Source organism: Cajanus cajan, chromosome 11, assembly GCF_000230855.2.
Source record: "Cajanus cajan strain Asha chromosome 11, NIPB_CcT2T_4, whole genome shotgun sequence".
Taxonomy (NCBI): Eukaryota; Viridiplantae; Streptophyta; class Magnoliopsida; order Fabales; family Fabaceae; genus Cajanus; species Cajanus cajan.
In genome coordinates, this window is record NC_138527.1 from 36,465,288 (window position 1) to 36,484,366 (window position 19,079).

The following is a 19,079-nucleotide window of genomic DNA, read 5'->3' on the forward strand; positions in this document are numbered from 1 at the left end:
AAGATTTGGGATGAAGAGTGTAGTTGGAATGATGAGTCTAAAAATTTGCATATATTAATATATTATGACAGAAGAACAAAAGTAATTATTTTGATAATATTATTTTTATGGGTATTTTAAGTATTTAATTATGCTATTCAAATATTAATTATTTTTATGATATTAACTATATTTTTCTAATTTATTAATAACACTTTATATTTTTGTTTTAATAATAATAATAATCACTTTTTATGTTAATTTTTTTAAATATATATTTAGATAATAAAAAAATTATTTTTTAAAATTTCACACGAATTTACTCATTAAAAATAGAATTAAATTCACATATATTATTACAATATTCTCTTAAACCTACTCAATTCCTTCTTTTAAATATACATTTTCTAAAAATTTCATAATAATTCCTCCCGTACCTACACTTAAGTCCTGTACCTGTGTACGTATACCTCCCCTTTCTGGTTTCTTCTCCATTTCTGTACTGTACATCACTACTTTCCAAACAAACAGAACTTTTCATTTTTAGAATATTTTTCCAATTTTAAAATATGTCCAAAATTAATAATATCAAATTCAGTTGGGGTGAGCAACGGGTGAGTTTGGTCGGGTTCGGGTGAAAAATGTCCAACCCGTTGTAAACCGGCTTTGAAAAAATGTGACCCATATCCGCCCGACTGAGCTTTCGATTTGAGGCGGTTCGGGTTGAAACGGATTCGGATTTAAGCGGGTGGGTATAATCGGGTTTGAATTTTTTTGTAGACCAATTTATCTTAACGAAGATGAAGCTTAAAACGATAAAAAATATTTTTAAAATAGTGTATAAAAATAGAATGAAGGTGACAATAGATGGTGTAAATAGATTCGTAGTTGAAACATTTATAAACTAAAGAAGCAAAAATAAAAGATAACAAAATTCATAGTTGTTACATGGAAAAGAAATATAAAGTTAGATTACAAAACCATAAGAAATCACAGTCACACAAAATGTACTCAAAATGGAGATAAGAAGATGGAAAAGAAAGACAAAGAAAGAAGCAAAAAGATAACTCTAAAAATGGACTAGTGTGTTGAGAAGTTGAATGAGGAAGGAGAAGACAAAATAATATTTAAGTTATGAGAAAAAAGAAAAAAATAAGTTACAAATTGATGGCTATATTATACTTGAAATAAAGACTTTTAAATTTGGACCATTGTTGTTTAGTTATACAAAAGTAATAAAAATTTAAACTTATCTCATTTTCGGTTGGGTTCGATTTTTAGCGGGTTTAAAAATTCAAAACCGAACCCGCCCAATATAACCCGTATAAAATTAAAATTTTAACCCGATTTACCCATAAGACCCGCCGGAACCCACTCAAAAGCAATATTTTTTTTCAAGTTTTTCGGGTTCGGTTCGGATGTCGGTTTAATGCTCATCCCTAAAATTCAAAATGAATTAAATGAGGGTGCAGTGCTTTTCTTGGTGTACGTAATAAAGCACAAATTCCCATAACTCCATAACTTTATAATTAATGTACGTTCTGTAGCTTTTGTTATCCAAGTCTTATTTTTCAATTCAAATTTTAATATTTTATTCTTATCTCTTACATCTTCCCTCATTCATTTCCTCGATTTAATAAATAAAATGCAAATTTTCAAATAAATAAGTGAAAAATTTGTAATGAATTCAAATAATTATTAATTATTTTGTGAGTTTGAATGGCATGCTAATTAAGACATTGTTCCCACTGTTTTTTTTTTAGCTTTCAAAATATATCTGACTCAATTCAAATTTTATTTATTTTTTTATTTTTTAACTCATTTATGTTCTTTTTCTCGGGCCATGTTTAGTAATGAACAAATATAAAAATAAATATAATAAAGTTAAAATGTTGGTATTATTTGGTAAGAGAAATTGTGAAGAATTATGATGAAAATAAGATAAAATTCACGTAAAACAAAATTCCTCATATGTGATGCCAAAAAAATATGAAAAGTTAAGAATGAGAGAAATATGGGTAAAGTTAATTTTATAATAATAAAACAATGTTATTATTAATAAATTCTTAATATATTTTTTATTTATTTATTTTTATCAAACAAATTTTACTTCTATTATATTTTTTTTACATATTTTTGTACACTTCTTTGTACTTTTTTTTTTCTTTTCACTTTTTTCCTCTTTACCAATAACAAGCTTATTTATATTTTTTCTTAATTTATATATGAATAAAAAGTATTTAAAATTTTATATTTTAAATATAATTTTTTTAATTGAGTTGATTATATTTAAATTTTTATTTTAAAAATACTCTTTAAATTAAATACAATTATTATTTTTGATAAATATTATTAAAATAACTTAAGAAGTAAAGTTTAAATTTTTTATGAAATTAATATAATTAAATGAGTATAACTCATTTTTTAATATGTGTAAATTTAAATATTTTTATTTATATATGAGTCCATAATTTCTTTAACCGGACACATTTTAATTTCTTTTTCCATTTTTTTCATTCTTTTATGGCTAAACGACCATTGTGGTGCACTTTTAGAAACAATATACCATAATGGGGCTGTTTTGAAATATTTTACACTTTTGGGACTGTTTTATTGGGTGTCGCTATGGCCCATAGCGACACCCATGACACGTGGTTTTTTTTTTTTTTTGCTTGGTTGGGCTGGATCAGTGTCGCTATAGGCTGGCCCACCACAGCTGATGAGCTTAAAAAAATTATGTAGCCCATAGCGACACTAAGTAAAGAAAAAAATAAAATAAAAAACGAAAATAATAATAATGTAAAATAAACATAATAAACTGAACTATTTATTATATAATTATAAAAAGAAAATTAAGTTTTATAAAACTGTAATTTTAAAATAAATAATATGTATTTTTTTAAAATGGCGCTATGGGCCATAGCGCCGGAGTGGAGCTATGGGCCATAGCGCCCCAATTTTTATTTTATTTTTATTCGTTTTTAAATTATTTTTTACATTATATTACTTATATTTTTTAAACTTACAATTTTTTCTTATTTCAATCCTTTTTTTCCCTTTTGCCCGTTATTTTTTTATAAATTTCTAAACAAATATTATATTTAAAAAATATTAGATATATTTTTTAAACTAGCGTTATGGGCCATAGCGCCTAGGGGTAGGTATATGGACTTGAGTCCGCGGATCGGTCCGTAAGTCCGCGGACTTCACGGATAATGGACCCATTTTTTTTAATCCGTATAATCATACGAATTTTTTAGGTCCGGTCCGTTTAGTCCGCGGATTTTGCGGATTTAATCCGCGAGCCCGCGGATTACCTGTTGAAATGTGGACTCAAATTTTATTATTGAAGATGCTTGATTATATTTGATAGATGTAATTGGACTTACAAATATTTTATGTTTGTTTTTAAGATATTAATTAAGACTTTGATGTTTTAAGGTATTTAGACTTTGATGTACTTGGACTTACAAATGTTTTATATTTGTTTGGTTGTGTATTAAGACTTTTAAAGTTTTAAGGTAGTAAGGCTTTAATATTTGGTTAATAGTTGGTATGCTTGGACTTTAAATTTTAAAGGCATTGAGACTTAAATATTTCTATTAGAAATTTAGAATGTGTAAATTTTGTTATTTAAGACTTTGATTTATTATTTACAATGTTTGATGTTATTATTAGAAGTATATTTATATCATTTTATATGTTTTTTTTTTCCTCATGTTTTCATAGGTTAAATAAAGGAAAAGAAATTTAAAATCTGAGTCAATATTCATTTAAACAATTTAGATTTAATTGGGCCCGCGGACTTATCCGTTTATCCGCGGGCTTCACGGGTCGGATACGGACTTGAAGATTTAAGTCCATTTATTTCGCGGACCGGATTTATCCGGCCCGTTAAAAATGCGGACTTCGCAAACCGGGCCTTAAACGGGCCGAACCGGTCCGCATACCCACCTCTAATAGCGCCTGAGCGGAGCTATGGCCCATAGCGCCCCAATTGAGTCACTACACTAATATCAATTGGAGTCATCCAGGTGAAGAAGAAATCCCAGGGATGGATGTGACTAATAATTGGTCTATTGACGAAGATTTATATGTTGGATTGGAGTTTGAGAATAAAGATGCAGTAAAGCAAAATGCAATGAGAATGCATCAGAGTTTTTATGTGGTTGAATCGAAAAAGACAAAGTGGATTGTTAGATGTCCAAATGCGCATGATGGATGTGGATGGTACATGAGAGCTATTGAGTCAAAGAAATCTTACAAGTGGAAAGTGACTCAATGGGGTGGACGTCATACATGTTTGAACATGTCTTTGTCACAAGATCATAATAAGTTAGATTCTGAGCTAATTGCATCATTTATACAAGGTAAGTTCTGCAACTGCAACTTATAATATTATATTAATAATAATTTATATCACTGATTTTGAATATTTAATATGTAGGAATGGTTAACCAAGATCCAGCAATCAAGATTAGCCTTATCCAAGAGAGAATAACATCTCAAACTGGATTTAAGATATCTTATAGGAAGGCTTGGATGGCTAAACAAAAAGCAATTGTTAAAATATTTGGTGATTGGGAAGAATCTTATGGTAATTTTATAGCTGTAAAAATCAAATTTTTAACCCAAACTGCCACGTGTCACCTTCTCATTGGTCACGCTTGCGGTTAAATTAACACGTGGTAACCAGCAGTTGGGCATTGAAGGAGGCGCTATGGGCCCTCGCGCCTAAATTGACACGTTATTTTTATTCATTTTTTCCTCGTTTTTATTTGAACGATGGTGTGTTTGTGTGTGACTGCGCGTGCAGGCGGAGAAGAAACCCATGCAACTCCATTTTTCCTATGAACACCACCAAAATTGAATAGAAATATAATTATTCATATTTTTCCTCTTTCTCTTTTGAAGTTTATTTTAAGTTACTTTCAGTCTCTCTAAAAAGAAAAAATTAAAATTAGTTTTTAATGTTTTAATATTTTTTTTTATTAAATTAGTCTATCGAAAAGTAAATCATATGAACTCAATCCTTATTTGCTAAAATATAAGTGTAAGATTAATCTCTCTAAAAGTATAAATAGAAACTAACATCGACAAGTTTTAATTTTAAAGAAACTAATTTTAACACACAAAAATTGGAGAACTAATAACGACAAAAAAAAAATTTATTCTCTATTCATTGCCTGCACGACCTTTAAGCTTATTTGTTAATTTCTTTTGTATATCCAACCTTTTTAGTTTGTCTCTTTAAGCTGCAAATGGACGTGGTAGTGACTGTTGTTCGTCCTTGAAAAACAAATTAACATGTTTGATACAAATGTTGAGCTTTCCATAAATTTACAATTATTGTACGATTTTGGATTCTGTTTGTTAAGCTATGTTAAATAAAATATTTTGGTTTGACTCAAGCTCAGTTCGACTCGACGGACAAATAAAGAATTTGCGTTTCATATGTGCATTTATAAATTTGACTTTAGTTTTTCTATTTACTGATTTTAACATGGAGGACGGTTTAGGAAGACAAATAATATATATAGTTGCCTAGTAAGTTTAGGATGCATATACATGGTTTTAGCTTTTACTTTGCTTCTTATAACTTGATGGAACTAGATTGAAGATGATTGTTGATCTTCAATAGCTCCATGCTTGGACCGTGATGCTTCTTGAGGTTTACTCCTTAGGAACTCTGAAATCTCCTTTGAAGAAGCTTCAATGGAGTGGAAGACCTTGAAGGAGGTTCGGTTCTCCTTAGCTTGTGGTAGAAGCTTAAGGAACCAAGTTCAAAGTAGAAGAACTTCGAGAGAAAACCTAGAGTGGAAGTTCTCTCGGTTTTGAGACTCTTGAGTGGGAGAGAAAAATCAGAATTCTTATTCTCCAAATGTTCAAAAGTGAGTACAAGTGTAGGAAAATCAAATATATAGGGAATAGTAGCTTGTAGGAGAAGTTATCCCTAACCATGGTTCATTAAGAACCATGGTAGGATTAACTTAAACTCCTACGGTTTAGCTAGCTTCTAGGAGAAGCTAAACCTTGACCATGGTTCTTTTAGGAACCAAGGTAAGGTTAAGCTAACCTTGCTTGAGTTTAGAAGCTTGCAAGACAAGCTTCAAACTCAAGTAAGAATGCTTGAAAAATTCGGCCAAGGAGAAGGAAACAAGCTAGGCGGCCCATGGTTCAAATTGCTCCTTGATTTAATTTGAAATTCTTTGATTTGGTTTAGTTAGGTTCATCATATGATGATGAAACCTAGCTAAATCAAATCTATGAAAAATTAGGAGCAAAAAGAGTCCAATATGTAAAATTTTGCCTAGGCCCAACTCTGGCCCAATTTCTAAGCACACTCCCTAACTTTGCTAAATGTCACCCCCTTTTTCCTACTGAAAAATAAAGAATGAGTGTGTCAACTAGGGAGGTTAAATGGAGTTAAACTCTCCAAGTAACCTACCTCAAAATCAATATACAAACACTAGAAAAAGCTAGTAAAGTGCCTCACAAATACAAAGGCAAAAATAACCTATACACAAGACTATGTATAAACTGTACAATATAAACAAGTAGAACTAAGGTCTTCTCTTCATGATAGAGCATTCCAAGTGAAGATTATCTTGGGCCTGACAAGCCCATTAGTCTTCTCTAGATCCAGCTCTTCCTGTATCCTCCTAGCCATAGTTCTGGTCACTGGGCCCTTGGCCCATGGTCTATCATCCCCTCCTTCTTGAGAAGGATTTGTCCTCAAATTTGTAGGTTCATCTTCTTCACCATAGCCTGTAAAAGGAATAAGATCACTCACATTAAAAGTGTTACTCACTCCATAATCACTGGGAAGATCTAACCTATAAGCATTATCATTTATTCTTTGGAGGACTTGGAAGGGACCATCTCCTCTTGGGTTGAGTTTAGACTTCCTTTGAGAAGGAAATCTTTCCTTTCTCAAATGAAGCCAAACCCAATCCCCTTCCTCAGAAATGAGGGCTTTCTTTCCCTTGCTTCTATCTAAAGCAGTTCTCTCATTTTGTTGTTGTATTTGAGTTTTAACCTTCTCATGCAATTTCTTAACAAATTCAGCCCTCGATACCCCTTCTTTATGAAAATAATGAGAAGAATCTGGTAGGGGTATTAGGTCTAAAGGAGTAAGAGGGTTAAAACCATATACAACCTCAAAAGGTGAGATTTTGGTAGTCTTATGGACTACCCTGTTGTAAGCAAATTCAATGTGGGGCAAGTACTCATCCCAAGATTTATGGTTACCCTTAAGGACTGCCCTTAACATTGTAGATAGGGATCTATTTACTACTTCCGTTTGCCCATCAGTTTGTGGGTGACAAGTAGTAGAGAAAAGTAATTTAGTTCCTAGCCTACTCCAAAGAGTTTTCCAGAAATGACTAAGGAACTTAGTATCCCTATCTGAGACAATAGTTTTGGGTAGACCATGAAGTCTAACCACTTCCTTGAAGAAGAGTCTTGCTATGTTGCTTGCATCATCTATTTTGTGGCAGGGTATAAAGTGGGCCATTTTACTAAATCTGTCCACTACCACAAAAATAGAATCCATGCCTCTCTGGGTCTTGGGCAAACCCAAAATAAAATCCATACTGATATCAACCCATGGAGAGTTAGCAACAGGTAAGGGTGTATAGATGCCATGAGGCATTACTTTAGACTTTGCTTGTAAACAAGCTATACATCTAGAGCAAAACCTCTCAACATCCCTTCTCATATGGGGCCAAAAGAATTTTTCTTTTAGAAAACTTAGAGTCTTTTCAACTCCAAAGTGCCCTATGAGACCACCTTCATGACTTTCTTGAACAAGGAGTTTTCTTATAGATCCTTGGGGTATACAAATTCTTCTCTCTTTATACAAGTACCCCTCAGAAATATAGAAACCTCCTTGAGGTTTTGCTAAGCATTGGGTATAATTTTCTTTGAATTCGAGATCATTAGTATACAATTCCTTAATGTGATTAAATCCCAAGATTTGAGATCCAAGGGAGATTAACAAAGTGTGTCTCCTAGAAAGGGCATCAGCCACAACATTATTTTTCCCTTTCTTGTATTTAATCACATATGGAAATTGTTCTAAGAACTCTACCCACTTAGCATGCCTTTTGTTTAGCTTGCCTTGGCCCCTCAAATATTTAAGTGACTCATGGTCACTATGAATGACAAACTCTTTGGGAATAAGGTAATGTTCCCAAGTTTGAAGGGCCCTAACCAAGGCATAGAGCTCTTTGTCATAGGTAGGATAGTTAAGGGAGGCACCTTTGAGTTTTTCACTGAAATATGCAATAGGGTGCCCACCCTGTAACAAAACCGCCCCTATACCAACTCCAGAGGCATCACATTCTAACTCAAAAGTTTTTGAAAAATCAGGTAGAGCTAGAAGTGGTGCATGGGTAAGCTTATGCTTCAAGGTTATGAAGGCATTTTCTTGTTTCTCTCCCCATATAAATTCCACATTCTTCTTGACTAAGTCATTTAATGGGGAGGCTAGTGTGGAGAAATTAGGAACAAACCTCCTATAGAAGCTTGCCAAACCATGGAAGCTCCTAATATCTCCAACACTTTTAGGAGTGGGCCATTCTTGGATGGCCTTGATTTTCTCGGGGTCCACATGAACCCCTTTTTTACTAATTATAAACCCTAGAAAAACTACACTATCTACACAAAAGGTACATTTTTCTAAATTTCCAAAAAGTTGATTTTTCCTAAGAATATCAAAAACTTGCCTTAAGTGTCCTATATGATCACTTAGACTCCTACTGTATATGAGAATATCATCAAAATAAACTACTACAAATCTACCTATACAATCCCTAAGGACATGATTCATGAGACGCATGAATGTACTAGGAGCATTGGTGAGCCCAAAAGGCATCACTAACCACTCATATAATCCAAACTTGGTCTTGAAAGCGGTTTTCCATTCATCTCCTTCTTTGATTCTAATTTGATTGTATCCGCTTTTAAGATCAACTTTAGAAAATATGATGGCTCCATGAAGCTCATCTAACATGTCATCAAGCCTAGGGATGGGGTGTCTATATTTCACAGTGATGTTGTTGATGGCTCTACTATCACAACACATTCTCCACTTGCCATCTTTTTTTGGAACCAACAACACTGGAACAGCACAAGGACTTAAGCTCTTTCGAACCCAGCCCTTCTCCAACAAATCTTGGACCTGAGACTCAATTTCTTTAGTTTCTTGGGGGTTGGTCCTATAGGCAGGCCTATTAGGTAGGCTAGCTCCAGGCACCAAATCAATTTGATGTTCTATTCCTCTAGAAGGAGGAAGGCCCATTGGACCCTTGGAAGGAAATAGATCATCAAATTCTTTTAAAAGTGTTTTTACCCCCTTAGGTAAAGTCTCATGTCCACTAGATGTGGCAGTGCAAGAAAGAGTTCCTTTACAGAGAAGGAAATAAGAGGGTTGTTGAATCAAGAGGGTTTGTTTGGAAATTTTATTCTCTTGATTAACGACCTCTAGGGAGGGAACTCCTTTCTCCCTAGATTCCTCTCTATCCTTAAGTTTCACAGACTTTTTTTTTTTCTCTCTTTTCTTCTTTTTTTATAAATCTCTTTTCACTATCTCTTTTGAGTTTCATTTGTGCTTGATCCTCAGCCACCTGTTGAGGAGAAAGAGGATGAAGCACAAACTTTCTTTCCTTATGAGTAAAGGTAATCTCGTTAGTAAGGCCATTGTGCATGGTTTTCTTATCAAATTGCCATGGCCTTCCTAATAAGATGTGACAAGCTTCCATTGGTACTACATCACATAGCACCTCATCTTCATAGTTCCCAATGGAAATTTTGACCTTTACTTGTTGGTCAACTGCTAAATCACCATCCTCATTAATCCAATGGAGTTGATAAGGTTTAGGATGGGAATTAGTAGTTAAACCCAACTTCTCAACCAGCCTAGTGCTACAACAATTACACCATGAGCCACTATCAACAATGAGAGAACATGCACTGTTTGAAACTTTGCATCTAGTATGAAATATGTTCTCTCTTTGTGATAGAGTATCACTAGGTTGGTTGTTGAGGAGTCTCCTAATCATTAAGAGCTCCCCTTCATAAGGAAAAGTAGACTCTACACCTTTCTCTTGATCACTTGCTTCTTCCTCACTATTACTAGAGGAAGTAGTAGCCTCATCTTGGCTACTATAAATGTCATGCCCCCTCATGATCATTACCTTCTTTGTGGGGCATTGGGAGGCAATGTGGCCTCTCCCTAAACATTTAAAGCACTTAATATCACTAGTCCTAGAACTAGTGTGTGTAGTGTCCTTTCCCTTTCCCTTATCTTTTTCTGTGGCTAAATTTTTGGAGGGTTCAAAAGATTTCTTCTTTTCAAAAGTTTTTCCCTCCTTCTTGGAATCTTTCTTTAGAAATGAAGAGTTGGAGCTATTTTTGTAAGATTTCCTCATTCTTTGTTGTTCTACCCTTACACAAAGTTGGACCAAGTCATTTAGGTCCCTGTAGGGTAGTAGCTCCACTTGGTCTCTTATTTCTAAATTAAGACCACTCAAAAATCTAGCTACAGTAGTAGCTTCCTCTTCCCTAATACAAGCCCTCATCATTAATAGCTCCATTTGTTGCCTGTACTGTTCTACAGACATGTCTCTTTGTTGGAGCCTTTGGAGCTTATTCATAAGCTCCCTCCCATAGTAGGTGGGAATGTGCCTCCTCCTCATTGCACTTTTAAGATCATTCCAATATTGAATTGGAGGATCATTGTGGAGGCGTCTCTCTCTCTCTAGGGCTGTCCACCAATACATGGCATGCCCTTGGAAGCTAAGGGCAGCCAAAGGTACTTTCCTCTCTTCACTTACCCTATGGCAAGCAAAGAGTTGCTCAACCTTCATTTCCCAATCTAAATAAGACTCCACATCATCTTTGCCAAAGAATTGTGGGAGGTCAACCTTGACTTCCCTTGGCCTAGTAGTTCTCCTAGGAGTATGTTGGTAGTGATCCCCTTGATTCATGCTTTCATTAGGAGATGTGTATTGGGAATGTGAGCTCCTACTCTTTTTCTTATGTTTCTTCATATCTTCTTTCAATTTTTCCTCCTCTTGTCTTAAAATTCTCAACTCTTCCTCAAGATAAGCAAGTTGTCCTTCTCTTTCAATTCTTTCCTTCTCTCTTTGAATGGACTCTTGCTTTTTCCATAGTTTAAGTGATTTGAGCTCTTTAGTAATGTAAGAAAGACTTTTTGGAGAGCCATCACTTTCACTATGGGAGGAATCTTGAGACATTTTAATTCAAGAGATATTTTTCACACAAAAATAGTTTTTATGAAAATAAGGTTTTGGAGTGCTTTAGACTTGGCACTTAGAGGTCTAAGAGTACAAATTGAACTTTGGAGGGAGGTGAGCTACTAAAGAGCCACTTAATAACCAAGCCTCTTCAAGTAAAAATCTCTAAACCCCCTTGTACTTTTGTCTTGCACAAAACAATTTTCACAAAGAACTTTTCTAAAGAAAATAACAAGCAAGTGCCTATGTGTACAATTTATAAAATGCTTGAAAACATAAAGAGCATGAAAACATAAATTGCTTGAAAACTTAAATGACTGAAAACATAAATTGCTTAAAACATAAATTGCTTGAAAACTTAAAGACAAGAAAACATAAACTAGACGTTGAAAGCAAGTAAACCTAAGTGAGAGCTTGAAAGGCACCAAAGACCTTCAAGGACCACTCTCACAAGTACTAAACGTGGATTACTATAAAAGTTCTTAAGGAGAGATGGAGATACACCAAAGGCACTCCAAGACACTCCTTAATAAAGGCCTTGTACAAAAATTTAGAAAACAAAAATTACAAGGTAAATGAAATTCAAATTTGCTTCAAATGAAATGTAAATTTACACTCCAAATGAAATGTAAATTCACTCTCAAATGAATTTAGTGGCTGCACCTAATTTCAAGGAAAACAAATTAGCCACTAATTTAGAACAAATTTAGAGACGGATTTTGTAATGAAAAACTAGGTTTTAGAAACCAAAATTTCCGTTACTAAATTTAGTTCAAAATTTTCACAAAAATTTTCACAATTGGTTTAGTTTCTTGTTGCTCCAAATCAGCCACCAACTGCAGCCTCACAAGGTGTTTCACTCCTCTCTTTAGAAGCAACTTTGATGTTAGTCACTTCTAGGTGTTTCCAAGAGCCTAGCCACCAAGAGAGAACAAACTCCCTAAGCAACCACCAAAGCCTTCAAGTGGATGTCCTTTGCCTTGGCCTCCTACACCTTTCAAGAAGCACTCAACCACCTTCAAGACTGAATATTAGTGCTAAAAATGAAAATGAACAATTTAGAATGGCTACACCAAGTGGTAGAAGAAAATGAGACAAGACTAGAAAGAGTTCCACAAATTGACAAGCAAAAATTAAGGCAAATTTGGAAGCTAGTACACACAAGAGTAACCTAGGAAAGGCACTAGAATGGATTACAAAATTAAAAGCTAAGATTATGAACAAAAACAAGACACAATATGTGGCTGGACCAACACAAAAATGTCACACAAAATAGATCAAAACCGAGAGCAATATTTTCTCAAATTTTCACTCCTTTGCCTTTTCTTTTGCTATTTTCTTTCTTTTTCTTTTGCAAATTATTTTTCACTTATTTTTCTTTGTATGTTCAGGAGTTTCAATGCCTTTTAAGCACTTATATGTCTCGGTTTCAATATAGAAAAACTGCAGCAAAATTATGACACAAAACAAGAGGTGTTCACAAGTATGTTTTCACTAGTGCTTCACTATTTTGTAGTATTTTTTTTTAGGTCAAATTTTTAAGCACTTTGTTTCTTTGTTTTTCTCAAGCAATTAGGACACTCACACCTCTGTTTTGGTTCTGTTTTAAGGTCCAAAAAATTTCAATAAGTTTCAGCCACAACACAAGACACAAGGAAACCTAATAGGAGAGTGTTTATGAACTTTTCTTGACAAAACTTTTAATATGACATAAAGGAAACCTAACTCTAGGAAATTTGCTAGAACTAATAGCAAATTAGGAACTCAAACATGTAAATCAAAAGCTCATATAGTAAGGTACAGATTTATCAAGAAAATATTCAATAATTTTCGGACACAAAAACACAAAGCAAAAAAATTAGGTCAAACAAGCTAGTCTAGGAATCAATGACATTCAAAGGACTACACATGACTCTAGACAAAACATATGATTCAAAAACAAAATATACACTAAACATTATCAATGTCCAATCACGGACTCATGTTATAGGAATGGAGAAGACTCAAACAAAAATCAAAAGCACAAGTACATGAACCTAAAGCACAAACCGAATTGATTCAAGGAATTAGGAACAAGCAAAAATCATGAATCAATTATTTCATATGTGACATAAGGATCCATCAAAATATGTATTAGACTTAGATCCATTCAGCAAACACAATTTTAGACAAAATAAGGAAGGAACAACACGGATTCAATGAAGAAAAATTTAGAAGACATAACCTCAAGAGCACTAGGCTCTAGATACCAAAAATGATGGAACTAGATTGAAGATGATTGTTGATCTTCAATAGCTCCATGCTTGGACCGTGATGCTTCTTGAGGTTTACTCCTTAGGAACTCTGAAATCTCCTTTGAAGAAGCTTCAATGGAGTGGAAGACCTTGAAGGAGGTTCGGTTCTCCTTAGCTTGTGGTAGAAGCTTAAGGAACCAAGTTCAAAGTAGAAGAACTTCGAGAGAAAACCTAGAGTGGAAGTTCTCTCGGTTTTGAGACTCTTGAGTGGGAGAGAAAAATCAGAATTCTTATTCTCCAAATGTTCAAAAGTGAGTACAAGTGTAGGAAAATCAAATATATAGGGAATAGTAGCTTGTAGGAGAAGTTATCCCTAACCATGGTTCATTAAGAACCATGGTAGGATTAACTTAAACTCCTACGGTTTAGCTAGCTTCTAGGAGAAGCTAAACCTTGACCATGGTTCTTTTAGGAACCAAGGTAAGGTTAAGCTAACCTTGCTTGAGTTTAGAAGCTTGCAAGACAAGCTTCAAACTCAAGTAAGAATGCTTGAAAAATTCGGCCAAGGAGAAGGAAACAAGCTAGGCGGCCCATGGTTCAAATTGCTCCTTGATTTAATTTGAAATTCTTTGATTTGGTTTAGTTAGGTTCATCATATGATGATGAAACCTAGCTAAATCAAATCTATGAAAAATTAGGAGCAAAAAGAGTCCAATATGTAAAATTTTGCCTAGGCCCAACTCTGGCCCAATTTCTAAGCACACTCCCTAACTTTGCTAAATGTCACCCCCTTTTTCCTACTGAAAAATAAAGAATGAGTGTGTCAACTAGGGAGGTTAAATGGAGTTAAACTCTCCAAGTAACCTACCTCAAAATCAATATACAAACACTAGAAAAAGCTAGTAAAGTGCCTCACAAATACAAAGGCAAAAATAACCTATACACAAGACTATGTATAAACTGTACAATATAAACAAGTAGAACTAAGGCCTTCTCTTCATGATAGAGCATTCCAAGTGAAGATTATCTTGGGCCTGACAAGCCCATTAGTCTTCTCTAGATCCAGCTCTTCCTGTATCCTCCTAGCCATAGCTCTGGTCACTGGGCCCTTGGCCCATGGTCTATCACACCAAAACTAATATAAGTTCAAATAATAACATTGATCTCACGTATTATTATAGCAAAAATCCAAAATAAAAGAACCTTAAAACCTTAGTGTCATCACTTACAACCTCATTTTACTCACATGCATTTGACATTCAACCCAAATAACAAAAATCACAACCAAAAATGATAGAGAAGTTACATCCCACACATGTTAAAACATATATAAGAAGACCAAATAGCATATTATAGCACATCACAATATCACATCTCAAATGCATCCAAACATACAACCCAAGACCCTTGACTCATGAACTCTCATATACTCTTTGTTTCTATATGCATGTGATATTACTAGCTCTTCGTATTAAGCACACACATACGAGATAGCCTTGGAGTAGATGGAAACAAGATTACCACATAATGGGTAAGTAACACATGTCACCCTCACTAGGACAAAGATCCATTAGGAACCAGTAGAGGTTTCATAGTACTTATCACACTCGTTGACAAGAGGTTTTTCACCACAAAATCCCCAAGGCCAAGTAGAGGACCATAAGGACCCTCCCATATAGATTCACAACCATATCTCCAAATAAACTTTGCATGAATACATGGAGTCAATCACAACATCACAACACACAATGCATAACACATTGCTACACAAAGCTTAGACTCACATCCTACTAGACAAATGCCTAGACTTCTCAAATGACCTAGCATAACCTAGATTTCACACTATTAAGCATAGATTAGACTTAGCTTTGGCACATAAATGACTCACAACAAGTATTTATAGCACAACACTTCATTCACTTAACTTTTATTCTTAACACTTTAATTATATATCATCCAAGATTCACTCCTAACACTTTCATATATTCCCCTTAATCTTTTTACTAACTAGGCAAAAGTATCTCGAACCATTCCTAAGACTAAGTGCCTTAATAGGGATAACAATTCAAAACAATGATTGAATTTTATTAAGTCACTTGAAACAACCAACTATGATAACCCAAAAACTATAATTATTATTTGGCAAAAAGGTGTCACATTCGACAACCTAAGTTTAGTACTACTAGTTTTGTTTCTGGCGCAATAGACATAAAGAACTTCTTGCAACTCTCATACCTAATGTAACAATCTCCATGCCTAATGCTGAAGCCACAAAGGGCAACCCATGTTCTCTAATGCTCTTATGCCTGACATGGCCTTTCTAACGTCTAACACTATTGAGACAAAGTGCAAGACCCGAGCCTCTTTTCTCTTCTCTTTTCCTCTCTTCCACTCACTCTACTCATTAATTCTTAATTCTCCCATTTTTTTTTTTTCTCAAAGGCTGACGTTGAAGTGGAGCTGCTCAGCATCTTCTCCATTCTCCTATTCTCTACTTTCGAATGTTGTGGAGCTAGGGTTGTAGAGTTGAAGCTTCTTCTTCTTCCTCGTTCAGGAGTTTTTCCCCAAAGTTCTTGCCTAACTTGGAACCTCAGAGTTTACAAATTCGAGGTTAGGGAAGCTCCTTTCTTGACTTTTCCTTGAAATTTATTGAGTCTTTGGGTTCTAATAACTTAATGTTGAAGTGGGTATTGCATAGATGTAGAAAAATGATGATTTGAGATGCTTTTAGGGTTGCATGTTGATGTTTGCAGTTTGTTTCGATGATTATATGTTGTTGGAAATGCTTGATAATGGTTGTATGTACTAGGATTCTTCTAAGTTTCAGGTTTTGAAGGAAAAATCGAAGTGGGGTTTTCTTTTTGAAGTTTTCGGGTCGGTCACGGGCGTGATTGGTCAGTCATCGGGTTTCATAATATTTTTAAGACAGAGCGAGTCACGAGTATGATTGGTGAGTCATGGGTGTGACCGGTGAGTCACAAGAGTGACCTTTGATTGATGATTTTCTTCAAGAATTCCTTATTTTTAAAGGCAAAATTGTATATTAAAGTTGTTCAAGTTGTAAATTCAAGTTGATTATATGTTGTAAGTTGATTTTTAGTTGTTTTAAAGTTGTTCATTGAAGTTGTTTATAAGTTGTAAAGTTGTAATGTGATGTATGTGGAAAAGTTGTTATGTTGTGAAAGTTGTTAAAGTTGTATACATGTATAGAAGTTGCTAAGATGTGTGTTGTCTATATTGTTGATGATGTTATGATGATATTGTGTTATATAAGTTGTTTATGCTGTAAAGTTGAAATGTAGCTTATTGTTGTACAATTGATATTGTGATGAATATAGTTGCTCAAGTTGTTTATTCAAGTTGTATAAATATGCCTATAGTTGTAAAGTTGTATAAAGATGTCTATTGTTGTAAAGTTGGACATATATGATGAAGATATATGTCCTATGTTGAGATACATAGTACTAAGGTGATAAGTTGAAAGTTATTTTTAAAGTTAAATCCCTTAGTACTGTGTGAGCAACATGGAAATAGTCGATCCATGTCATGGTTGAATGACCAATTTGAGTATGGTATCTAGTTAGAAATGTAATCTTTGACTAGATACTGGAGAGTACGTGGTACTTGGAGGGTAGTGGGTGAGCTAACTCCATATATGGATTGGTGATGCAAGCTAAGGTCGTGGTAGGTCCACACCCAAACCCTTTTGTCTTGACAATAGTACTAGACTCTGAGTTTGAGTGACACACCTGAGCAATTGTTGTCTATATCTGGTTCTCTTCGGAGTTCTTAACGATGCCCTATACCTGACCTGGTTGAGATAGGTTAAACGTTGGATTCGATAGGGTTTATGTTACCTAGACTGCTCAACCTCAATTGTTGAAGATCTCCTAATTGTATATGTGTGACGACACATTTATTGATGTTGTATATGTTGTTGTTGTTGTTGATGTATTTGTTGCATTTCAAGTTGAAGTTGAAAGTTGACATGTTGTACTATATTGTCGCTTATTTTATGATGATGTTGTTTTATGATGATTATTGTTGTGAGCTTATCCTAGCATGTTTTTCCTCGTAGTTGGGACTGCAATGACCATACTTTGATATGTAAGCAGATCAGGAGCAGGTGATGTCGTGGTAGGAAAACAGACTTTTGGTCGAGACACAGTTGAGGAGTGGTCACTGTGTTATTTATATTTTGTTGGCTGCCATGTATTTTGTATATTATATTATATCTTATTTTCAGTCATGTGTATGTATATAGGACTTTAGTCGTTATTTCTCATCATGTATATAACTACTTAAATGGGGATGTTTTATTTTTATGCATTGTATGGTATAGGAAATGTATTATTATGTCTATGTAATGTATTCTAAATTTAATTTAATTTTATATTAAATACGAATAATTATCTAGCATTAGAAATTTTTCTTTGAAAGAAAGATTTTTAAAGATTTTTTTACTTTTTTTTTATCTAATTTAATTTTTATTTTTCATATTTATTTATGAATTAAATTTTAATATTTTAAAATAAATTATCATCAATTAAAAATAATATATATTTTTTCATAATATAAAATATTTATCATAAATTTAAAATGTAATTTTTATATTCAAATATAATATATATAAAGTTTATTATAAATTTTAATTATATATAATAAATATTTAACATGTGTATTGCACATATTAAAATACTACTTCCTCCAATCTTTATTATAAACCATAGTTTAGAATAAATTTTTAATCCTTTTTATAAGATATATTATAGTTTCTAGAAAATATTAAATTATTTTTTCTTTATTTGTCCTATTAAAACTTGTGAGAATGTATTTTTTTTTCTCCCACTTCTTAAACACTTTCCAATTATCATTTATCATTTTTGTTGGTATTGGTGCATAAATTTTGATGTGGGGTAATGTCTTTATTTAATTTTTTTTAATGATAAATAACAATGATAAAAATTGATAAATCATGATTTTATTTTATAAACCCAATAGAATTAATTAACATAACTACTTTTTTTTTTGTTCGTCCCTAAAGTATTTATCGCCGATAGATATAACTACTTATTTTGATTTGTGTGATTTGGTTAAAAATTATTTATACTAAGAATTGGAGGGAATAATTTATACTACATTTGATCCTAATTATAATCAATAATAATTAATTTTAAAGTTATTTAAAGGTTAAATTTTTTTATATTCTTTATTTATTGTTAACTCTAATATAAAAATTATTTAAAATAAATGATATATTTAAAATAAAATTTGAATTTATGATAAAATTAATTAAAAATAATTATATTAATTACCTTTTTAATTTTAATGATTTATACTATGTTCCTTGTAATTAGGTCCTAATGTAGTAATATTTAAAAATAAAATATCAATTATAAAATGTTTGATGCAAGAAAAGCCACAAACCTATTAGAAATAAGACATTTTTATATATATAAAAAAATACTTAAATTTATAATAAAAAATAAAAATAAATATTACCTCTAGTTTTAAAATTACTCCGAGTTAATTTTTTTTATACTTTTAATTTATTGTTAATTATATTTTTTTTACATTTACTTATAATTAACATTAAATATAATAA